Raw genomic sequence first — 25,507 nt, forward strand, 5'->3', positions numbered from 1 at the left:
AGAATTCCTTCCAACAATGCTCCGGAAAAAAAGGAAAGGAACTTAAAAGACTGACTTGTGAAAAGGTAAAATACAGATTGCGTAATCAATTTGAGGTTTGTGGGGCTTTTTTCCTGGGCTAGGTTTGTTCTTTTGCCACATTCAGAGCTATTTGTTCAAGGGGGATGTGTAAAGTAGAAAAGAATAAGTTAATCCTTTCTCTCCAAATATTAAAGGAATTTGTGTACGATGTCGACAGTCCCTGGCAAAAACAAAAAATCAGTTAGAATCGCAGGAATTGGGTGCCACAGGAGGTGTAGAAAACATCGTAGAAGGTCTATGTGGTCTAAGCTTGGTGAGTTTCTTCAAAGTGTTTATGAAAAATTTCGATCCAATATAGTTAATGAAAGTGGAAAACCTTGACGCATTCTCTGAATTCTCCCTTCTCTGCCCTTTTCAGGGGTTCAACCCATGCGGGAGAAGGGCGTATCCAGGATAACTTGCATGCGCATCCTCAAAATGCCGCCATTGCCGCCCGTCAACGACTGGGCAAGACCATACAAGGCACAAGAATTGGAAAAGCGTGCCCTGCCCGGATAGCCAATCACATCCCAGAATATAGCCAAATCATAAAGGTTTTAAATTAATATATGGCTTCTCAACTTTTTTTCTAAATGCTCCAAATGGAAAATAATACTGAGTAGTAACTGGATAAAGATATCAGGATAGGTTAACAGTCAAATAAATTAATTATCGAATATTACTTTCCAGCTCGCATGCGACTTGCGCTTTTATACACGACACCCCGCGCTTGCACACGGTTGATCTCATTTTGAAGCCATCCAAAGCAATGTGTCCACTTTTTGTCAGGTTGATGAACAAGCGAGTGACTTTAATATTCCTACCATTACTTGTCCTGTAACTGTTGTTGATGAATCACTGCCAGAAGGTTCCACATCCAGACGGCAGAGCCTTTTTTTTCCGCAAGAAGATTCCGAAGAGAGTGATGAAGGCTCTAGTCTAGACAACGAGTCCCAGGTGCAGCTTAATCGCTTCTTACAGCTTCGAGACGTCAGTCCAGTACGTCACACGTTATAAGTACCGTGGAATACAGCGCACGAGCGTACTAAACGCAGATACCTACGGAAAGCTCAACAATGTATATCTGCAATGCTTGATGTCCTGGCACCTGAAAATTCGCAAGAACTGTGGACGGAGCTTTGTGATCGTCATTTTGTAAGCAGAGAGAGTCAGGTTGTGGTCGAAGGCAGAAGTGAAAAAGAGACGGAGCTTCTTAATGCATTTGCTGAGAGCTACTTGAACGCGCAACACTGGAGCACCAGACGACAAATACTCTCATTGATGGAAGATAAGTTATCCCTTAAGGAGATGAGATAGTTTATTCCAACCGTTACTAGCTATCGCTAAAACATTGCCCAAAGCCAGAGGCTGTTACCTGGAAGAGCTGCTCCTCTTCCAAACCAGGAGAAAAAGAGAATGAGGATTGAACCTGAAAAATTAGAACATTTTGTTTCTTTCATAACGAGTCCACACGTAATTCAAGATGTTCCTTTCGGGGAAAAACTTCTGAAATTGTCAACTGGCGAGATCATAAAAACTGGCGAGATCATAAAAGCACCCAATGTGATCAGAACAATGATACCAGAGCGCATTGTCCAGCAGTATCAACAATATTGCTGTGAAACCAACTTTGAGCTTATGAGTAAGAGAACCCCACAGAGAGTTTTGGCGGTGTGTTCTTCATCTGTTCGCAAGTCTCTGCAAGGACTTGATAACTTTTCAGCACAAGGAGCGGACGCATTTGATCATTTAGAGAAACTCGTAGACAAGCTTGTTGACTGTGGCAAGACTCAGCAATGGGCGAGGGAAATTAAGCAGCAACTTCGTTTGTCGAAGCAGTACCTAAAGGGCGACTATAAGGTGGGTGCATATTTTATAATTATGCGTTGCCTTTGCGTAAGTGATGTAGTAGACTTCTTACTATGATACACGGCTACCTTTTTCTTTCTCTCCAAGTCCTTTTTATGCTTAATTCACGAAACAAGAGTTTGCAATTCACTGTAATACACTTACACACATGTATACAACGCCGAGAATCGGTTAAGTAATCTTTTTGAAATGTCGATGCGCATGCGTTGCTTTGCAAATATGCACTGAATCACGCGGTTGTCATTTTACTTTTTTTTTTAGGTATATGCAGTGGAGTCCTCAGAGGTTCCCGATCATTGTCGAATTTATGCGCTAAGTGATCCAAGCAATGCAGAATTTCAGGGCTCCTGCGACCATCTCCACAATGAGTCATGTGTGCAGTGTTATGAGTTAGAGGAAGTCATGCGTACCATAGAAGATGAGTGTTCAATTGCGCTTTCGTCAGCAGAAGATCAAGCTGACATGCTGCATACTGTCAAACAGGCAAGGGATGATATCATTAGCTGGAAAGCCCATCAGCTACGTTCAGTCCACCAAGCTGAGGTAAAGCATTCAGTTTTAGCCAAACTCGACAGCCGATCGGTGCTGTTAGTCCAGGACTGAGCAATGAAATATATGTCCCGAAAATATCGAGAGGCACAGTCAGATTGGTTTGCGAAGCGAGGATTGCCATGGCACATTAGCGTTGCCATAAGACGGTCAGAGGGCTCTGAGCACTTTGAATCGCAGACACTTGTTCACGTATTTCAAAGCTGCGCCCAAGACAGTGTGACTGTGGCTTCGATAATGCTTGACTGCCTCACTACCCTGAAAAAGGAAATTCCAGACCTGGAAATGGCTTATTACAAACAAGATAACGCTGGCTGTTATCACAGCGGAAATTCAATCATCTCAGCTAAGCTGGCCAGTGATGCAGTAGGAGTGGCTGCTGTAAGAAACGACTTCTCGGACCCTCAAGGTGGAAAGGGGGTATGTGATCGCAAAGCAGCAACAATCAAAGGAGACGTTGGAAGGTATGCAAACGAAGGCAATGATGTCATCAACGCTTTACAGCTCAAAACAGCCATTGAATCTGGCCAAGGAACCACAGGAGTGAACGCAAGCTATGTTGCTGCCAAGCCGTCAAGCACCTTTAATATCAAATGGGATGGCAAAAGCTTACTCAACAATTTTGAGTACGATGAAACTGGCGAACGAGTGTGGAGAGCATTCAATGTGGGTTCCGGTAAAGTAGTGCCATGGGCAAAGTTCGAAGGATTCATGAAGCAGCCCGAAAAATTGGAAATCCTAGAGCCCCCATCGCAGAATGTAAGTGGTGCACCGCCGTTCAAGATTGTGAGACATCGACATATCAAGAAAAGCTCTGTCAAAGCAGATTTCTCAACTGAAAACGAAAACCAAGATCGAAGCAGCACTGGTCAAAATAAGCCAGATGACATGCTTTTCCCGTGTCCAGAGGATAGATGTGTAAAAGCATACAGTCGCTTTGCAAAACTCCAGACACACCTAGATACTGGAAAATACCAAATGATGCTCGAACAGGAAACTCTCTACGATAGAGCTAAAAGAGAATATTCTTCCAAGCAGACGGAGGGATGAAGTCGAATTCCAAGCATTCAGGTTACTGTCCAAGCAAAGAGTGACGCCTTGCCGCCTCTTCCAATGGGATGGGCCCTGAAGACAATTAAGAAAAAGGTGCGTTTTACAAAGAAACAGACCGAATTCTTAACTGACCAATTTCAAAAAGGGGAGCAAAGTGGACGGAAAAGCGATCCACAGGAAGTTTCGAAAGCAATGAGCTTAGCAAGAGACCAAGCGGGGGAACGCCGATTTCAACCTGATGAAGTCCTTACGTCGCAGCAGATTAGTGGCTATTTTAGCCGTCTTTCAGCAAAGAAGCGATTAGAAGTTACAGCCGTCGGTAACGAAGCAAAAGCTAGTGAGGTCTCAGAAGTGGCCATGGAGAGTGCCGACGAGGACGAAATTTCGCCGATGCTGAGAGTCATCTATCTGCTGTGTGTGCAAATGTGATGAAAGATGTGGCTATTCGCCATCCGAGTGTATCTTTCGATCTTAACATCTGCGAACTTGCACAAAAACGTACACTCACAACTTTAAGAGTGGATAGGCTAAGAGACATGTGCATCGACCTTAGGCTGGATATTTCTGACATTGCACCTCAGAAGAGGAAAAAGCCATACATCGCACGACTCACACAATTAGTCCAGGAGTGTACCTGCACTTCCAAGTAACTGAGCACTATACGTTTCACTAATAACTGATCCGCTGATTATAAAAGGCGGTGCGTATACAATTTTTAAGAGGGCGTTGCGTGACAGCAGAGTTCTACATATCGCATTTCAGTCACTCGAGCTCGCCACAATTTGTGGCGTCTCTTGCCATTTGTGTTGACGAGTTTCAGTATGTTCGAAACTGGCGAGTGCAGAAGGCGCAGAAGGGATGCAAATGCTCGAATTCATGTTCACTGGATGCGAAGCAAACGTAAACTAACGACTGTGTGGCAAATTTAACCTGTTGTGTGCAATTCAATTGTTCAACCTGTTGTGTGCAGAATTATGCAGAATTATGGCGCGATTCACCGGGTAGGAAAAGTCGAAATTTGTTTCTCCTGTCTCAGTATATGAAAATAAAGTGTAGTTGTAGACATTTTAATATGTTTCTAGTCATTTCAACGGCCAGTGAAGATGTAACTGACCAAAACAGTTATTTGTGTACAACGCGTTTAATTTTGTTATTATGCATCTCATTACGGCGTCACAGTATTTAACCGAAATACGGCCGGTGGTCATCTTTTGATTGTCAAAGGTCCCAAAGAAATAAAACCCAAATCGTAAAGAACTATCTTTCAAGGCTTCTTGGTAGTGTTATTGTAAACTTTGAGACACTACCACATGTATTTTTGCCAAGCTATTCTAGGCCACCTTTGCCTTAATTTCAGAAGGCCAAAGATGTCGTCTCTTAACAGAGACGTAGCTCCTCCAGGAATAACACGAGACAAAAACTATCACTTTTTCTTGTTAACGCAAGTCCAACTCTATATTTCTATAGGTAGAAAAGTCCTTCTGTAACATTTTTGTTCGTATGACAGCTGCCCGAAAAGTGCATAATTTAAGGATCGCGCTTGGTGAAATTTGAGCAATTGACCCGAAGAAAGTTTTCAACGGTTTATTCCCGTTAAAGTGCATATTTCAAACATCTAACCCCATTTCCGTTACTTCACTATATAAGGCTACCTACAGGCAAAAAATGAGCTAAATCGATTTTTGGCCGTGTCCGCGATTTTTTCGATAATCTTCTATTTTTACTGACATTTACTCTTAAGTTCTTCGACTTCGTGGGTTTCATAATGAGCTATCATGGGTTGTGTGTGGCTTCTTGATTCCCCTTTTAGCCTTGAGATGGATCACAATGTTATCCAGTACTACTTAGCTATGAAGGGCTGTGATTGGATCTTCAATGCTCCCCACTCATAACATGCCAGTGGAGTCTTGAAACGGATGATATGAGTGATTCGTCGAATCCTGGACGCAATGTTTGCTGAAATTAGACCCAAGCGTCTCTCTCACGAAGTCCTCTCAAGGCTTATGGCGGAAGTTACCGCCATCGTGAGCGCAAGACCTCTGGTGCCAGTTTCAATTGATCCTGAAGCGCCAGAGATCCTCACGCCTGCCACTTTTTTGACACAGAAGACGCAAAGCTTGAAGGCTACTCCTGGAAACTTCAGCTGTGCAGACCTACACAGTAAACAGTGGCGGCAAGTTCAGCACCTGGCCAATGTGTTCTGGCACCGATGACGAAAATAGTTCCTTCCTACACTTCAGCCAAGAAGGAAGTGGCAATAAGAGTCCAAGAACCTTGAAGATGGTGACCTGTTTCTCCTCTGCTGGAAAGCCCTTCCAAGGAACAGCTGGCCACTTGCGCGGATAACCAAAACATACAGTGCGGATAGGAAGGTGCGAAAAGCTGAATTGTTAACAGCCAAGGTAGGTTCAAGAAAGAGCTACACAAGACCGGTGAGTAAGGTCATCTTACTGAGGAGTGAGGACGATTTCAAGAAGATGAGAGCCACCATTGGATGAGCTTTGAACAATGCTTCGAGCAGTTAATGCTTCAGCCGTACTGAAAATGAAATTAATCACGTTGCAAAATCATTGCTGCAACCTACGGAGCTAAAAACTGAATGAAAATCAGATTTGCGAACAAGCTGGAACTGGAAATTTGACTATAACACACTATGTTAGAATATCCTAGAACAAAATAACTGTTTTTTGGCGTCAAAATTACGTTGCGGTAAGTTTTGTAGCTTTTTGTCGAATCAGACAATTTGGCAAAAGTTAGGATTAACTTTTTCTCGGAAATTTGAAAGTTGCTTTATTGAAATTCAATATCAAGTGACGAGAAGATGTCATTTGTTAAAACAAACGAACGAATCGGAACTTCGAAACCCTTAACCTTGCAAAAAGTCGAGACTCAGAGAGAGCTTTGTATAAAAATCGAGACTGCGAGACGCGCATAACCGCTAAAAAAAACGAGACTGCGAGACCCGTGAAATTCGACTAAAATTTTGCGAGACCCAGAGTCTTTGAAGGACCATTCGCCACCCCTCTTATAGAAACCATGTGGTAGAAACCGTTAATAGGCTCAACTAATCTTCAAGCAGCTAAATGCATACACAAAGAGAGTTACTTCTTTTACAGAATTTTTTCCTGAAAAAAGGGGCCAGTTATATGGTAAATGATATCTGTTTGCCCTCGCTTCGTAAATATCTTTTGATTTCAGATGAATACGTCGTGGAAAGCTGAAAGTCTGATTTGCACGAGCGTATAAAAACGCTAAGTCCTACTAAATCTTTGCGTATCTTGCTCAAAATTACTCTTATGCGCTGGTTAAAACAATCCTCAGTTAATAGGTCTGAAATGAAATGGCATATGGTTTTATCTACAATTTCTTTCTTTTTTTTCTGCAGAACTGGATGGCATTTACAAATCTGAGTGTTGACAATTTTACCATAACCGACAGTCTCGTGTTTACCAATACAAACTCACCATCTGATCAGGATAACTACGCTTTCTGCCAAGTAAGAATAATTATTGCCAGCCTGCGGCATTATTGTTTCTTATCTAAATCCTCTTTATAATAGGGCATCAAAAGGGAAACAACAACAATGATTTCATAACAATGGAGGAAGTTGACTGTTGAACATGGAACTATTTGAGCTGTGGGCCCACAAAATCTGTCATAAATAGTTTCTGAGACCCAATTTCATCTTCGGTGATCAATTGATCGATCAAACATACTTTTCCTCTTGTTCAAAACAAAGTTGCTCTGTTTCGAATCTAAACATTGGAATCACCGCATGATAAATATCAATACGAATTATTCATTAACCTTACCTCTAAAAGAGACTCGCAGAAATACAGTCGATATTAAATTATTTTTTTCTTTTACATTGCAGACAGTGAACTTCACAAAACCATTTTATGCTCGTCCTGTTGTGTTAGTGACGCCAAAACGCACTGACAACAACAACAATGCTAACCTTTCTGGGTCACGTTGTAACGCTGTCACCACTTGGGTTGAGGTAAGGAATACCTGTTGTGACCTTTGTGTGACTTTCGCAAACACTCAGGTAACGGCACAAATATCCCAAGTTCCTCGAGACCCGTGAACATTATATGACATTGCGTAATAACGTTTATATAACAGTTTGTATGGGAATGTAACAATCGCATATAACAGCTCGAGATATGGAAAGAAAATTCAATAAAAACAATTTAACTCTTCTGTTTGTTACTTGTGTTTCTATGCTGTTTTGGGGGCCGTTTCAAAGCAATTTCAGCAAGTTTTAGTTTCACTGTAACTTTCATTTATATGAGTTCTTTAAAACTAATTGGGCGGTATAGCAACTTGAACCAGGCCGGGTTTAATTCATCTTTGATTTTATTCAGCATACATCTACAACTGATGCACAATTGTGTGTGAAGAATTACAACAGCGACTCCAACAATAAAGATGTTATCACTGTCGACTACATGGTCACTGGAGGTAGGCAAAAAGATTCCATCTGGAGATTGAAAAAACACTTGGTATATTTAGCATTCTCTTTCCTGTATCGATTTTCCCCCTCTGCGATGTTGCTCATTGCAGTAATCTTTGTGAAAGCTTGCAAACCCACACTGGGAGGGTAGAAGTGCGGATAACTATCAAGCAAGTGTGTACTAGAATAACATCAGATCGTTTCGTGAAAAACTGTTTATATGTCTTGCCAGACTTGGATCCTTGCATCGATGTGACATGTCATTATCACTGCCTGTGTAAAGCGTTTGGACCAAATGATGCTCGCTGCGTTGCTGTAGACAGTTGTCCATCCTACCAAGAACCAGTCTGCTCATCAAATGGCACAACATATGATAATGAGTGTTTGTTTCGACAGGGAATGTGCATTCAGCGACTGAATTTCTCTGTGCAACACCCTGGTAGTTGTGAAGGTTAGAAATTTTTTTTAGGCTGAAATTTCTGACACTGTCGAAGAGGATAATGATGACTACGATGAAAAATTCTGGGTAGTTTAAATTGTTTGTTCTGATTAGTGTTTTGTACTATTATGTTTTTTAAAGGTTTTCCTTTCCAGCGAGGTCGCCGTCACATGCCACACATTCCTTCACTCGGATATTCTCATTGTGAAGTAATTCGCCTCAAGCCTTATGTGTTTTATCCTGACAAACCACTTGAAGTTCAGATCACTGTCAATCATATTGACACCAGTGACAAGTCATATGTACATGATGCCGCTGTGTCGTGGTCGAAAATGTCAGGTATGACCAATTCACTGCATGTGTGATGGTGGCAGGCTACAATGAGCGGAAATCAAAGGCTAACGTGACAGTTGATTGGATGGCGTACCAAGGGGCTCCAGTGGGTGGTGTTGCCGGGGAAGTACGGATATCACAATGGTGGACTGGAACGACTTGTAAATCTGTCAATTTTCCATCGGTAGGTACTTTTTCGTTTCATTTTACAACTCAAGCTCACGAAGAATAATTTTGAATAGCTTACAGTTATCGGATTTCGTTCAATATAATATGATTTCCTTTGGACTAATTGGACTAAAGTGTCACCTATCACTCAGCCATTAGAGCACTAACCCGCACTAAGTTTCCAAATCCTCGTTACTGTTAAACAGCACTAGGGCAACAGCAACAACAACATCAGTAAGCTGAACGTCAACGCTAACAGCTTGTTTTTTCGTTTTCTATGCAGGGAAAGTTTTCAGTCATACCTTCAGTGTTTGTTACCGCAGCGCACTATCGTGCAGGACTCAAGCGTGACGCTGCGAGTGTGTGGATTGAAGACGTCACACAATCCTCGTTTAAAGTTTGTTTGAGAGAGCTTCAGAACTACGCAGGATCTCACGACGATGTTTATACTGTAAGTGTCTACACCTTTTTTTTTTTGTACCATAAGGTACTGAGAGATCTTGATCACTTACTTTAGCCTCAGTTAACATTTATTTATTTTTGTCTTTTAGAAATGGTTGGCATTTTCTTCTCTCCACAAGCCTCTTTTTACAGAACATGATTCAGTCTATTTTGCTAACGCCCAACATCCACCTGCAGATTACAACAATGCTTATTGCAAGGTTGGTATCTTTTTCGTCTTACAAGAGAGCTTGCTTAGAATTACTTTGTTAAAAATTTTAAGAGTTAGTGTAGAGATCCCACAGAACGGCGTCAATTTAAACAATACTCACTCAGTACGTTATTGTAAAATTCAGTTTGCTAGTGGTCAAAGTTGAATAACACCCCGCTTACTTAATGAGAGTTTTTCTTTAGGATATACGCTTTACTGAAAAGTACAACAGCACCCCGAATGTGTTCGTTTCCGCGAACCATTCGTCTAGCGGTGGAAATCGACAACCAGTACACAATGGAATAACTGCTTGGGTGGAGGTAATTCTCTTTCTTCACTTCTTTAGGCATTTCCAAAGCAACTGCATTTTTGACACGCCGGTCGAACCAAATCTCTTCGATTTGAAAGAGTTCTTGGTTTCTTGCAACTTTCTTAAACGTCAATGCAGAATTAGTATCGTACCCTTTTACATCCGTTATTTTCCATCAAATTGAATGTGGGGAAAACTGTAAAATACAAGATGGCGTCTCCACGACAGCCGAAGTCATAATCGACAAAAACATTTCCTGTTGTACAGAAAGTTGAGGGATACCTACTAGATGCAAATGATGTGATATTGATATGTCTTACTAAAACGAAAACCCAAGGGAGGTATGAGTTTGCTTTTTCTTCCGAAGATGAAATAATATTTCAGAATATCACCGTGAGCGTTGTGAAAATTATCTTTTCGACTTCAGTTTAGAAGACCACTGATTATTTTTGTTCTTTTTTTTACAGTACATCAATACGACCGGTGTGCGAGTTTGTTTAAAAGAGTTGTACGACACAAAGTATGATCCACTGTCTATCTCATACACTGTCCTGTCAGGTACGAACAAAATAATTCAACGTTACTGTTACTATTCTTAGGATCATTAGATTAGCTCATTTAGTGTTCGTGTTTTAGTAACTTCTGTCTCTTACGCTGTTAAAAATAAGATATTAGCAGCCCATTCTTGAATTTGATGGTCAGAAGTAAATTTCAGTCAGGAGTAAAAATGCCAAAACATGTAAAGGCTTTGCAGAAACACGACATGCAACTATTTCCTTTAATAACTTTCACTTAAGACGTTCTTAATGATTTCTCTTACTTTATATGGATTTATTGTTGTTTATATCTACAGACATTTGCCAGCCAGGATGGACTTACTTTGGTGGTTATTGCTACTTTTCAAGCCGCGCTTGCGCCACATGGTTGACTGCTGAGTCAAACTGTTCAGAGATGAACTCTGATCTGGTTGCAGTGCACAACCAGGAGGAAAACGTATTTATTCAGCACCGTCATGCTGGTGATAGATCGTGGATAGGGCTGAATGACCGCAGTGTTGAAGGCTCTTTTGTGTGGACAAACAAAGAAATTAGCAGTTTTAGGTTCTGGGCTCCAAAGCAACCAAACAACTGGAACAACGAAGACTGTGTGCACACTCTTGGCGTGAGGCATGGATACACTTGGAATGACGTGCCATGCTATAACTGCTTCAACTTTACTTGCTTTACAGGTGATAAATCTCTTGTTTAATGTGATTAATTAACATTGTAATCTACTAATGAAAAATAGTAGACTCTCCAGAATTTAGCCAGAATAGCAAAATAACAAAATAATTTTGTTACAAACCAGTACTGTAAGCATTATTTGTGCATTTGTGGACTATTTAATGTTTTCCCAATTTAATTTTTGCAGATCTCGAGGAATGCTCCACCAACACTCATAACTGTGACGTGAAAGCAGATTGTGTGAATACCGTGGGCTCATATTGCTGTAAGTGTAGAGCTGGATATACCGGAGATGGAAAAACTTGCAACGGTAAGAAATCTACCAACCAGCCAATAAACAAACAACATTTGATGTTGATACTGAATATAATAACAGTCTCACTTTATTTTCAACAACTATGAAATTTCTCTTGCATTGATAGGCTTAGAAAAAACTGTAACCAACCGCTCTTGTGCAATGAGAAGGCTCATAGAAAAAAAAAGGTTCAACCCTGTAATAACTTAAGTTTTTAACAGTTTCGAAGCCTGCGCCAGTGGTTTATAACCACGGTAATGTAAATCATCCAAAAGCAGAAAATGAGTCAAAGAGCGTGAAAAGTAAAATTAATCGTTTTTTCATTAAAATATTCTGTGCTTTCCGTAAATTTTCGACGGATTGTTTTCAAGCTGTATGCTTCTTTTTTAGTTTCGATGAAATAGTCCGACGAACGATAACACAACGTTTATCCATATTTACTCCTTTAATCTTGTTTTAGACATAGACGAGTGCTCTTCAAACTCTCATAGCTGTGATGTGAATGCTGTTTGTAACAATACTCGTGGATCTTACACCTGCGCGTGCAAACCTGGATACTCAGGAGATGGCAAAAATTGCACTGGTAAGTTATATCTGCTTAACAAGAACTTCAAAATTTGATGATTGAAAAAAAAACATTGCGACAGGACGCCACATGAAATTCAGGCTATTCGCCCAGAGTGTGGGACAAGTTTTTTTTTGTCCTAATTTTTGCAATTTTCAAGTTGCATTTTTTCCACGATTCGCACACAAAATTTTCCCGTAATACTCCATTTTTGAAATTATAAAAATAAGCCTCATACGCAGAATGTTGTTGATGCCATTTATTTAAAACATCTCTTTAAATAAAATGATGAAATTGCTTATGGCACACGACAGGTGTAGTTGCTAAAACTTGACAGAAAAGAATCATCTGAAGGCACTATAAGCCACACTGGGGCAGAAATCTGAAAATTGCAAAAATTGATACCCAGCACGAAAAACCAGTCTTTTACAATCCCAAATCTTTTGATATGCAAACATGTTCTATTGACCAGGAACAGCAATATGGCTGCCGTGACAACGCTCTATAACAAGGGTTACTTCCCTTGAGAGGTTTTATTCATAAACATGGTGAGCCTCTATTCACGACACGTACCACCAAATTTACGATAAAGTACTACTAAAGTACTACCAACGAAAACTCCTTACTTTAGAACATAAAACACTTTTTGTGACAAAGTACAACATAATTCATGTTTGTTTCTTTCCTCTGCCCTGTTCCTTATTACCCACAGATATCGATGAGTGCGTCAGCGGTGTACACGACTGCCACCGTTCAGCTTCATGTACAAACACTTTAGGATCCTACACATGTACGTGCAACCATCCTTTATCAGGAGACGGAAAAACCTGCAGGTACACCGCGGCAAGTGAGTATTTCACGTTGATTGTGCTTCAATTCAGGTAGCAGCTGTTAAAATTAAATTCAACTTGTCCACCAAATATCATGTCAGAAAACAAACAAAAAACTGAGATTTCGTCTTCAGTAATTCGTGAACGGTGCATCTCAGCCGTCGATGTTGCAAATTCGACCCGCTGAGGGAACCAATCAGATTTCTCCTTTCCATCTTTGATCAGCTTGCCATATTGGAAGGACTGTTACTGTTGCAATTAAAAAAAACAAAACACGACTCAGTAATGTTGTTTGCTACCTCCTCGCTACTACAGGCACGCTTTGACATTAGCATTAACCCCATTTAGAAAGGAGGGGGGATGGGGGTGGAGAAGAAAGCCCACGTAGACTTTAACGATTAAAAACTATTTTCAAAATTTCAATTTTTACAAAAGCTGTCAACTTTCGTGACTTTATCTTTCGCTGGTTTTTCCATTGAGAATTCTGACGTCGGCGTTAAGCATTGATAATGATATTACGTTTTCCTGATAAATACCATACGAATATTTTCCTGTTCAGGATTTTAAATCATCTATTAAGAGTGTTGATCACTGCGACCCAAAATTTAGAAGGAGATATTCCAGATAAAAAACATTTTAATTTGGACGGTGGTATATAACGATCACATATAAAATATGTTTCCGAACAAACAGTTCATCCAGTTTAGTTAGTGTTGTAATATTAACTTGTGGATACCCCTCTGTGGAGTCCCTTACGTTTTCGTGGGCCGCCCCACATCGCGCGAACATGTGAGTTGGCTTATGTCGGACATTGTGTTGACAGTGTTTAACGTTGCGTTGAGTATTTGAGCCTTATCTAAAGCTATCTTACAACATGGTGTCAGAAGTGAAAACCTTTTAGAGATTGCAAGGAGTTTATCAGGGCTTGGCTGAGTTACAAACCGCGATGGCTGAGCGAGATACGAGAACTACAGGTCCTTTGGTGCTCGATGCAAACGCAGCGGACAACTGGAGAAAGTTTTTAATGCAGTTTGAAATTTATCTTGTGGCGAAGAGCAAAGATGACAAACCGGACAAATTGAAGGTAAACATGTTACTTCACTGTGCTGGATTGAAGAATATAGTCATTTTGTTTACAATGCTGGAGAAGACAAAGAATGTTATGCGGATGTTTGCAGCAAATTTAAGGCACTCTGTGAGGGAGCAAGGAATGTCATTTATGACAGGTTAGTGTTTAATAAGCGTAACCAGAAAGAGGGAGAGCGAGTTGATAACTTTGTCAGCGAACTGAAACGGTTGTCGCTAACATGTGAATTCGGCGAACTGCGAGATTCGTTAATAAGAGATCGAATTGTGGGAGGTGTATTATCTGATGAACTGAGAGGGGAACTGTTAAAGAAACCTGATCTAACCCTACAGAAGGCTCATGATTATTGTCGTACCTTTGAAGCCTCAGAATTACAAAAGTTCAAGTTCAACATTCAAGCGAGTGCTGGAACTGAGCATTCATTAGGAATTCAGCCTGTTAGAAAGTCAAAAGAAGCTGACAAGACAGCTACTCGTTCTTGTAAGTTTTGTGGTTACAAGCACCCATTTACTCGACCATCTCGTTGTCCCGCATTTGGAAAACAGTGCTTAAAGTGTAAGAAAGAAGGTCATTTTGCCCAAGTGTGCCCAGGGAATGTAAAAGAAGGTTCGAAAGTTGATTTAGTGCAACAAGAAAGTCCACCAGACCTAGACACTCAGAATATGAAAAAGGAGGTACATACCTATTTTGGATCTATTGAACTGGACAGTGTTTCCGGTTCCAGGAAATCAACAAAGAGCCTTATCACTCTTAAGATTGAAGGGCAGAATGTTGAAGTAAAAGCAGACACAGGTGCAGAGGCTACCGTCATACCCTTTCATCTGTATAAGAAAATCTCCAAAAAAACCTCTCCAAAAGATTCAGCAGCCCTTGAAAGGCTGGCTTGCAACTAAGCCCATTCATCCAAGAGGCTGTGTACGCCTTCAGACTCAATACAAGAATCGTCAAATGAACCTGTTGTACCTTGTTGTTGACGGGAACTTTACACCCTTATTGGGATGTGATGCCTGTTTGGATTTCGAAGTCCTTCAGTTTATGAATCTCCAACTGATAGATACACCAGTACCTAATCCAGCCATGCCGGATACGCCAAGAGCACGTGGAGACCAGACCATCTTCCAGAAGGACCCAATATTGAAGGAGTACCCAGATTGTTTCAGTGACAAACCCGGCACACTTCCAAACAAAGTACATTTGGAAGTTGATGCTTCAGTACCCCCAGTTGTTCACCCTCCCAGGAAAATTCCAGTTGCTATGCTGGAGCCAGCACGAGAGAAACTCAAAGAGATGGAAGAAGATGGTATTATCGTGAAAGAGGACGAGCCTACGTCGTGGGTCTCATCAATGCTAGTTATTGACAAAAGAAAGGTGAAGGATAAAAGAAAGGACACTCCACTGTCAGAGGATGATGTCAGAATTTGTATTGACCCAAGAGATCTTAACAAGGCCCTGAAAAGACCCCATTATCCAATGGTTACCGTAGAAGAAGTTGCAAACCGACTTTCAGGTGCAAAGAGTTTCACATCACTTGATGCATGCAGTGGGTACTGGCAACTCCCCGTAGATGAGGAGAGTTCTAAGCTCTTGACTTTTAACACACCGTGGGGGCGATACCGATTTACAAGAATCCCTTTTACAAGAATCTCACCAGCCCCTGAAATCTACCAAAGAGAGATGGACAGACTGTTTGAAGGGGTTCCTGTTGAAATCATAGTGGATGATTTCCTGATACATGGTAAAGATCAGCTTGAAGTTGATGACAAATTGAGAAGAGTACTTGACAAGAGCAGGGAGGTAGGATTGAAGTTCAACCCTAAAAAGGTGAAGCTTAGAGTACCAGAAGTAAGTTATGTTGGACACCTGTTCTCATCTGAAGGTTTGAAACCAGATCCGGAGAAGATCAGAGCCATTAATGAGATGCCACCCCCAGAAGACAAAGAAGGTGTACTTCGCATACTAGGAACTGTGAATTACCTGGACAAATTCATCAAGCACAAGGCTGACATACAAGAACCCATATCGCAACTTACCCAAAAAGATGCAGCATTTGTTTGGGAAAAGCCACAACAAGAGGCCTTCGACAATCTGAGATCAGTCATCACGAGTGCACCTGCACTAGCTTATTTTGACAACAGCAAGGAAACAGTGCTAAATGTAGATGCAAGTAGTAAAGGCCTTGGTGCAGTGATCCTACAGGACGGCAAGCCGGTTGCATTTGGATCCAAAAGACTAACTAACTGTGAGAAAAGGTATGCAAACATCGAGAGAGAGCTGCTTGCAATCGTCTGGGGCGCACAGAAATTTCACACCTATGTATATGGGCGCAGAGTAATTGTAGAGACAGATCACAAACCCTGCGATATGTCCCTGGAAAACAGCAAGTCATCTCAGACTGTCTTAGCAGAGCACCTCTCAGTGATACGGAGCCAGTCAGTAAATCAGAAGATGTAATTGGAATCAATCTTATTGAGGAGCTCGGATTTGAAAGCAGCACACTGAAGAGATTTAAGGAGACCTCCAGCATTGACGAAACCTCGAAAGTAGTGATGGAGTATGTCTTGAAAGGGTGGCCGTCTGAGAAAGAACAGGTTGATGAACTTGGTAGAGAGTACTGGAGTTTTAAGGAAGAGCTGAGTGTGGAGGATGGATTGCTGTTTAAATCAGACCGAATAGTCGTCCCAAGACCACTGAGGGCTGAGGTGCTGGATGAAATCCATGGAGCTCATATGGGAGAAAGTAAGAGCCTTAGCTTTGCCAGAGATTACGTCTTCTGGCCCTCAATGACAGCCCAGATCAAAGACAAAGTCAGCTCCTGTTCAATTTGTAATGCCTTCCGCAACCGACAACAAAGAGAGTCATTGCATCCACATGACATCCCTGGATTACCTTGGCAGGTAGTCGGGACTGACTTGTTTGAATATGGAGGCCAAACATACTTGTTGGTCACTGACTTCTATTCAAAATACTTTGAAATTGAATTACTGCGTCAGAACACTGCCACCTGTGTCATTAACAACCTGAAGAAAATATCTGCAAGGTTTTGAGTCCCGGATAAGGTTGTGAGCGATAATTGTTCCCAATACAGCAATACCAGGAATCTATTCGACAGCACTCATGAGTTCAAGCAATTTGCTGAAGATTGGGGTTTTTGCCACACAACGAGCTCTCCAGAGGACCCCCAATCAAATGGTGCAGCGGAGAGAGCAGTGCAGACAGCAAAGCGCATTTTGAAGAAGGTTGCAGCTGACCAAAAAGACCCTTTTGAAGGGTTGTTGAAGTACCGCAACACTCCATTTGAAGATATCGGCGTGTCACCTGCACAGCTGCTGATGAGTCGGCGCACACGCACAATGATACCAACCCATCGACGTCTCTTATTACCGCAGGCAGTGGATCCTGATAGAGTAGTGAAAGCGCTGCGGCTACGTCAATTTGTCTCTAAGAAGAATTACGACGAACAGAGTAGAGATCTGCCTCCACTTGAAGCTGGGGACAAGGTGCGAATTCGGCCAAATAGAGATAGAGAATGGCGTGAAGCAGAAGTGTTGCCACGATCATACTTAGTACAGGATGAACGAGGGTGTGTCTATAGAAGAAATCGAAGGCAGATAATCTCAGTCCCAAATGATCATCCAATGAGACCACGGCTGCATGATCCTCCTTCAAGTCCCCAGTGTGCTGACTCTCCAATATGTCCATCATCACCTTCTATAAAGGACTCAGCACCAGAACCAATGGAATCAGCAGAAGGACCAAGAAATGCAGAACGATCACCTATTACAACCAGATCCGGGCGACAAGTTAAAAAGCCCCAGAGACTCATTGAATCCTGTTAGAGGGGAGATGTTGTAATATTAACTTGTGGGTACCCCTCTGTGGAGTCCCTTACGTTTTCGTGGGCCGCCCCACATCGCGCGAACATGTGAGTTGGCTTATGTCGGACATTGTACATGTGTTGACAGTGTTTAACGTTGCGTTGAGTATTTGAGCCTTATCTAAAGCTATCTTACAACAGTTAGCGTCACATTTACGGTGCAAGCAACGATGGTCACCTTATAACTGATCAAGATGACAGTGTTATTAATTCTTAGCAAAACCAACTTTTAACATGATCCACTAAAACAAATGCAGGTACAAAACGGATCCAAAGAACGTTCTTACATGTTATTTTTGCAGCGGGTCTTAAATATTCCAGCATTGTGGGAAACAGCCAGAATTTTTTGACATGGCTGGATAAATGGTTAAAGCCTGTGACTCGGCAATCTTCTTACTGGAATCGCTGTTACCAGGCAACTGTAAATGGCTGGTCTTCCTCTACCTTTCATTCAAACTGTGACGGCAAAGGTCCAACTATCACCATCATCCGTGTTGGAAAATATATTTTTGGAGGATATACAAGTCTCTCATGGAGTAAGTGACAAGATCAATTTAAGAAATGGTAAGCGTGCAGCGAGCAACTATCGAGTTATATATGCACTTGGGAGGTTTGCCAAGCACTCAAGAAGCTTCTTTCGTGCTTAACAACCTCCCGCGTGCATATATAACTCGAAAGTTGCACGCTGCACGCTTACCATTTCTTTGATAACATTGAGACTTTTGAGATAGTATATCGTGAAAATCGTCCGGCTTACATGAAGTCAAAAGCGCGATAAACCGCGCCAAAATGTTCATTCAAAAATATGACAAAGCGACACAAGAAAGTAACGTTTTTCTTGGATCGCGGCGAGTTTATAGTTTGCATTTTCTCGATCGCGGGCAAACAAACAACTTCAAACTGCTCGTTAAACTAAATATCAAGCTTACAACAAACGAAAATTGCATTCCGTAAAAGTGTTTCTCAAAAGTTAGTCAAGCTTAAATTTGGATCACTTTTCCGAAGAATTGAAAACCAGCTGCACATGGGTGAAGCTTTTGGTTGCTGAGCTCTCTTTCCTTCACAGCCTCTTCGACAAAGGAAAAGAACAATATGGAACCAGACATTTCTTAAAAGCGAGAGTGGAGAAGAAAGCGAACAAACACCCCTGGCTTTGAGCTGTTTGAGATGCTCTTATTCAGTAAATTTCGTAGCTCGCAGGAATAATCTTCCTCGTGTCCAGAGGAATGATTAAATCTTTCCATATTTTAGGAGAAAAAAAGTAAGAATTATGTTTAAGAAGTGCCAACATCGATGAAAAGTACAAATAAACAAACTGACGTGAGCGTGCAACCCACGGGCAAATGGATCGAGCGTATTAGCCAATCAGAACACGCGCTTCGCTAAGGCTATGTTATAATTCATGCTATCACAGGCCACCCAAGCTCAAGCTGTGAGTCAGCCATGATCATATTTCGCAATAGCAGTCGCGGAGAAATCTGGGAAAAGAGTTTTTAAAAGAATTTTGAAAAAGGAATATTTACAATATGGTTTGGGATAGTTAAGTGCTAGAAAATTGTTAACCAATCTTACTTCCATGGTGTATTACTTACTGTGTTTACGCGCCTCTTTTCTGATTTGTGACGGTTTTAGGGAGATATCGGCATGGAAAAACTTTATAGGAAGCGGTACAACCGCTTCGAATCATTAAGCAAGGAAACAAAAAAGGATAATACCAAAGAAAGGCAAATAAGTCAATGATACTAAGAATTTTTCTGGATAGCTCATCGAGATAAACAGGCTGATAGAAACACTTGCATTTTTAAACGGCATGGTGTTCCTGGCTAACTGACAGCTTTACAACTCGATATTAATTTTGTGAAATTTATAAAATAGGGTATGGAAATTATGTTCAGTCTGGTATGGGGGGAGCTGTTTCCAGTCTCCCACCGTGCTTGCTTATTCCACAATTGAAGTTATTAAAAACTCAGAAGACATTTGACATAAAGGAACCGAAGAACTTAAGATTAACACTACCAGAAATAATGCCGAGCTACGAATAATAGTAAAATTAAATTTTGCGGGCCAATGAAATTAACGTTACACGTTGTCGTAATACGTCATTACTAAACTGTTAAAAGTGTCAGTAAACATCATTAATGTTGGACTTCTTTTTCCATTGCGTATTTCAAATTAGGCTTCAGTTGTTCACATCACTACGACTCAGTAGCCTTTCTCTTCTCATTGGTTAACAAGCCTGGTTGGCAGCCACTAAAGCTAGATCAAACAGGACTGTATAGTTCCTACAGATATTCCATGTACGGCTGTTCTTCCTATGGACCATCATTTGGAAACGGGTTCGATATTCACATTGCCAACAACGCTGCATCAAACACCAACTCATACACAAACCTTGGATACACCTACAGCCCGCCACCTGGCAAAAGCTATGGATCCTCCTTCACACGATCATTCCTGGCGGGTACTTCCTCCTTCCGACCTGACGAAGTCGAAGCCTTCTATGAAACTACCTGAAAAAATCGCGAAGCTCGCAGTCTTAGTTTTACACACCCTGTACAGAGCAACTAAACCTTTGAAATTATATAAGGGTATAAACAGACTGTTGGTAAATTATGGAAGCGCAATATAACCAGAAAATTTCAATATCACCGATATGTCCATCAATAGGTTATTACAGAATCCAGTAGTCACGTATCCTTAGTCTAAGATGAACAGTTTACTTTGAGCTTTCTTGTTTGGTAATTGCCATCAAAGGATATGGTTTCATGGCTCCGTGTTATAACAAGCTATAACGTTAGCCGAGCTACTGACTTCTGCGAGAACTGAATTCTCTTAAGACTTTCACCTCAGTCACGGTAACGCGGCGATAGGAGTAATGTTTCTCATTAGAATTCCTTTCGTATGTTTTGATCAATACAATATTGTGTATCCACCAATCAGATTAAAGTAGATAACACGTGTGTGTATTCAGATTAAATCCTTCGAGCTGAATAACAAAATTCAATGTTCATTACTAAATTCGAGATTTTCTCGATAAATCCGTTGACATCTTCAATGAAATTTGGGCTTCAGTCATTCTGCTTTCACAAATCACAGTCTGTAGTTGTTGAACTACATGTGGTTCAGAAAAAAATTAACAAGGTAGTAGTTTATACTCACACCATAACTTGTAAATGCGCTGAACCGTGAAATTATCCCTCAAGAAGAAGAATCTTGTCACTGAGTTTCAGTTGATTGAATTTCACGAGCATCATACCGGGATAGGTTCCTAGTTACAGGATTCCAGCTGGTTTTAATTTCCTATCTTATTCTAGTGAAGTGGATTTAGAAAAAGTGGATTGAGAATGTAATGATAGAGTAAACAGTTCTTTTGGTTTATGTTGTTATGAATTGTCTTTTGAGAGTGCTAACGTAGAAAATAAATACAAGTGTCAGACACACCGTTATAAAAGTTTGTAACAATAAAATACAGCAGGGCGAAAATAACGCGTTGTGTTTACGTTTGTGTTGAACTTCGTGCTTATCTAGGCGGAAAGAAGTATTTTTTCATTACTATTACTGTAAATTCCTAATGTCCAATTACCTCTGTGAAACCCGCCTTTAGGGAATCATGGTAGTAGTCAAAGTTTCCAGTCAAGTCTTGAACTAACTTGTTTTGTTGAATACATATATGCCATGATTATTTGATGGCGCGAGTTATTGAAGAAATTAGAAATTCCACCAGCAAAAACGTTTTTCTTTTCAGTTAAAGATTTAGCTATATGAAAGAGAAAACAAAAAATATATTATTTGGGATATATCTGCATTTTGATTTTACTAAAAAACATTTTTAGCATATTGATGATAACTTACCACAGAAACAAGTAGCTTTGCCTGGCTCATTCTTGTCCCCAGAGACTCCGTTTCTTCTGGTCACGTGGTCGGCGAAATGGAGGAATCTACTCGTCAGTGACATTTTAAGACGAGTAGTCTGGGGACGAGAATGAGCCTGGCTTAGCCTGTGTGCATGTGCCATACATGTCGTATGTATTCAAGACAAAAATAAATGTACAAGGTTACGTGCTAATTATTTACAGCCATTCATTCTTCTAGCTTCAGCACTACAGGATAAAATGTAACGTTACAATAAACAATGTATTTGAACACGGAGTTTTTGCAGAAAAAGAATACAACATAGTATTTTGAGCATTTGAAAATAGCCTTAAAGTAAAGCTCTCGTTTACAAAAGCTGTCTTGTGTCATTAGCTTTCAAAATTTGCGTGAAGTTGCTCTTTCTTGATCCATTTTGGCCGATTTGGGCATTGAAAAAGAAAAGAGAGAAAAAATTGCGTCAAAAAGGACATATGTGGCAAGAAGCCTAAAGGCTTTCACTCGAAATGCTTTGGCCGATGTGATAATGCATCAGCTTTGAATGACTACAGCGTAGAAATAAATCCAAACGGAAATGCTAACATTCAGTTTTACAGGCGATGTCCTTCAACAAAAAGATTGCAGAGGGTGGTTTGCGTTAATTAAAATTGGTATTGATAGCACGAGTAACGTTGTTACTGTTGAGATTTGGAGGCAATGGGATCTTTTGAGGCAACTGTTATGGATATTTTCCGCCTTCGGTAAATTCGCTGAGCTTCGCGATGGGTCGCGATGAAAAATATCTGTGAGATTTGCGAGCTCTAATTCCCACTTAGCGCAGCGGGCGTTTGCCGGCGATTAAGGAAATCAAAAGCAATGCTGGAACTTGCCTTCGCGGTTGGTCTCGCCATGAAATTTATCTGCAGGATTTGCTAGCTTAATTAAATTCTCACTCTGCGGAAGTTTGCATGAAAAAGTAGCCGCGAGAATTGAATTGCGAGCTTAAATTCTTCCTCGGCCGGTGAGGGTAGAAAAGTGATGGTTAGGGTAACAATCGAGCATGTTATGTTCTTGGTGAAATCTCGAGGCGATGGGAGCTTTTGAAGCAAATTTATGTCCATATTCCTCCCGTGTTCCTTTCGTTTAATGTTGTTTCAACTTCGAATGCATACCAAAGACCATGTGGTCCCGAGGGATACGGGAAACTTAGAAAAAAAAAAAAACGTTTCAATCTGTGACTACGAAGAAAATTAAAAAAAGAGGAACTCGACCGAAACTTCGACGCAGTCTGCCACAGGCATCCCGCCTAAAAATCGTCCTTTAACGACAGCATAGCCTGCGGCGCAGACTAACAAGTCAAAGCCCGTAGACATTATTCAACATTCCTTGGTCACTTTTTTCAGCACATTTATTATCTGGTTAATCGTCGTTCCAAGCCACATTCTAGAAACAAAACAAAAATTCACTTCGTTAACACTTGCCATAAGTTTTCCCTTGTATTGTGTTTGGTTGACCGTCATGCGTCACATAATCTCAAAAATTGATACACGTTTAATCTGGTCTGTTTTAATTAAAATTTTATAGAGAGCGTTAACACCATGTAACGCAACGTTGTAAACTGCATATTTACATCAGTTCTTCAGACACCGCTCTTTGGAAAGTCCAGTCGTTATAATTTAGACATCATTTTTCGTAATTTCCTTACAGGTGAAATCTTAGCCCGTTCTATGCTACCGTTAGTTGGGGACCAGCGAAACAAAGAGGGCGAGTGAGAGAAAAATACGAGGGGCCGTATTTGAATCTCGGCTTGAGTAATCGAAAACGAAAACGCTATTTGCATTTAAATAAAAAAACAAGGAACAATCCAGCTGTCAAAACAACTCCATTACAAAGAGACAGCGACATTGCGATTGACATACATTCATGGATCATAAACCACCAACAGCAAACCTGTTGTGAGTGATACGATTATTGATTATTGTTAACTACTATGCCCTAGAAACCTTGAACTGACTATTTAGATTTGTGAGCTGACGGAAGTAAAGCAAAAATAAGAAAACACGGCCAACAATCAAAATAAACGAGACATGATAGCTTAGTACACAATCTTTTGATAACTTCGAGAGAGATAATAAAGAAATTCTTTCAAAACCACACGACGTATTTAAAATTCATAGCTGAAATTCAATAACAAAACATGTTTAGGATGAGACATCATCCATCGTTAGCACAAGAACACTAATAGAAAACGAGCAATAAATAGTTTCAGACTGCGTGATGAAAGTTAGAACAATTAAGATTTTAAGGAAAACGACCAAGACCAAAACATCTTCAGAATTCTGAACGTTGTCGCTCATTGTGTTCAATAGACTGCTTTCATATTTTAGATCACGCCACTACCAGCTTTCAACTCAAGATAAAGGAGGCCATCCATATTCAAAAAGAACTACCTTGCCTCAATCAGCAATTACACCATGTAAATCTAAAATTATCCTTTTAATTTACACCTTTTCACGTTCTGTTTTTACTATATGTCTTAATTAGCATTTTTGTCTACTTATTATTCAACTTGCTTTGTAATCATTCATTCAACTGAAGATGACAGAAGTTCTGTCGAAACATGTCTTTTAAACTTAAAAAAATTGGTCGTTTTCCTTAAAATCTTTACGTGTCTGCTGCTATCTAGACCTTTAAGAACAATTAAGGATTAAAGCGCGAAACAGAAAAAAGTGAAAATATAACACTAAAATTATAACAGGCTAATTATATGAAAAAGATAAATTAGGATGTTTAACTTGGGAATTTACAGAGTCTGTTTCATTATTTAATATCAGATATAAATTTCAAATACATCGTGTTGTTTTTCAAAGCATTATTATACTTTGTACCCTTAAGAATTCCTTAGTAATAAAGAAATTTCTTATTATCGTTATTTTTTTGTTCTGCGTGGATGTGACTATCTGATGGTATGTATATTTACGTTAACTTGATTCATTCTAAAACCTATCGAACGTTGAATCGATCTAAAACGCTTAAAATCTGATTCTTTTGCCATTGGTGGAGAAAAGGTATGTATCCTCGAATATTACGAGAACTTTGTAGTCATCAATTGTATAATATACAGTCGACCCTTCCGTAAGCGACCACCAAAAATGTCAAACCTAGGTGGTCGCTTACGGGAGGTGGCCGCTCACGAAAACTAAGACCATATTAGGCTAAATGTTTACCTCAGTAGCGTATGCCACTTCAAACTGAGAAATTTCAGTCTCTTGTACTACCTAGGAATGCGATAATGTTGTAACAAACAGGAGACCTCATTTTCTCTCGGTTGCCAAGATCGCTTTCGCACCACAAAACAGAAGTAAAAAGGTCGGATAAAGAGGTCATCACTCGAAAATACGTATATAAATATATCCAGATATAAATGGAAAAAGAAATTGAAGGTAAAACGTCGTTAATATTAATGTTTTTGTATCGTAATTTCTCGACTACTTAATACTCCAAAGTATGCCCTAAAGGTATTTTGATTACGGATTGAAGGCGTAAAAGTGAACCCTGTGGAGGGTGGGGAGGTGTACCTTTGTAAGTGACAGAGTTACGATCCGTAATGTCACTGACCACTGAACACAAATGCAAATAATAAAGTAATGTCTTAATCTCTGAAGGAATTTTACACTTAGGCGGAGGAGGTTTACTGTGTAATTGTGTGATTCAATTGATCTTAGATTTGAGCACAATTATAGCATATGCGCACAACACCTGCACCCACACATCAATTTCAGACAGATACCTGCAGGGCAAATGATTTAACAGCACGTGCTGTCTGAAAATTACTCTTGTAGATACAGGTACAAATGAAGGCCACGTATGATAAAAAATAAATATACATAACGGA

The 25,507-nt window shown here is 40.3% G+C and overlaps 3 pseudogenes across 1 annotated transcript in view; all 3 read left to right on the forward strand.

The window, feature by feature from the left end:
- LOC149105835 (uncharacterized) overlaps positions 1–20,363 on the forward strand; it is a 29,555-nt pseudogene extending 9,192 nt beyond the window's left edge. Inside the window, exons 4-17 of the transcript XR_016201489.1 lie at positions 6,917–7,027; positions 7,406–7,531; positions 7,899–7,995; positions 8,220–8,438; positions 8,568–8,943; positions 9,211–9,378; positions 9,479–9,589; positions 9,783–9,899; positions 10,357–10,447; positions 10,743–11,117; positions 11,300–11,422; positions 11,868–11,990; positions 18,066–18,299; positions 19,940–20,363. The product of XR_016201489.1 is annotated as an uncharacterized LOC149105835 (transcript). The remainder of the gene's footprint in view (positions 1–6,916; positions 7,028–7,405; positions 7,532–7,898; positions 7,996–8,219; positions 8,439–8,567; positions 8,944–9,210; positions 9,379–9,478; positions 9,590–9,782; positions 9,900–10,356; positions 10,448–10,742; positions 11,118–11,299; positions 11,423–11,867; positions 11,991–18,065; positions 18,300–19,939) is intronic.
- LOC149105836 (uncharacterized) lies at positions 2,212–4,772 on the forward strand (annotated as a pseudogene).
- On the forward strand, positions 13,592–14,735 carry LOC149105837 (uncharacterized; annotated as a pseudogene).
- Positions 20,364–25,507: the final 5,144 nt, after the last annotated feature.

Source organism: Orbicella faveolata, unplaced genomic scaffold (genome assembly GCF_042242905.1).
Source record: "Orbicella faveolata isolate gen_17 unplaced genomic scaffold, um_ofav_v1 contig_34, whole genome shotgun sequence".
Classification (NCBI taxonomy): Eukaryota; Metazoa; Cnidaria; class Anthozoa; order Scleractinia; family Merulinidae; genus Orbicella; species Orbicella faveolata.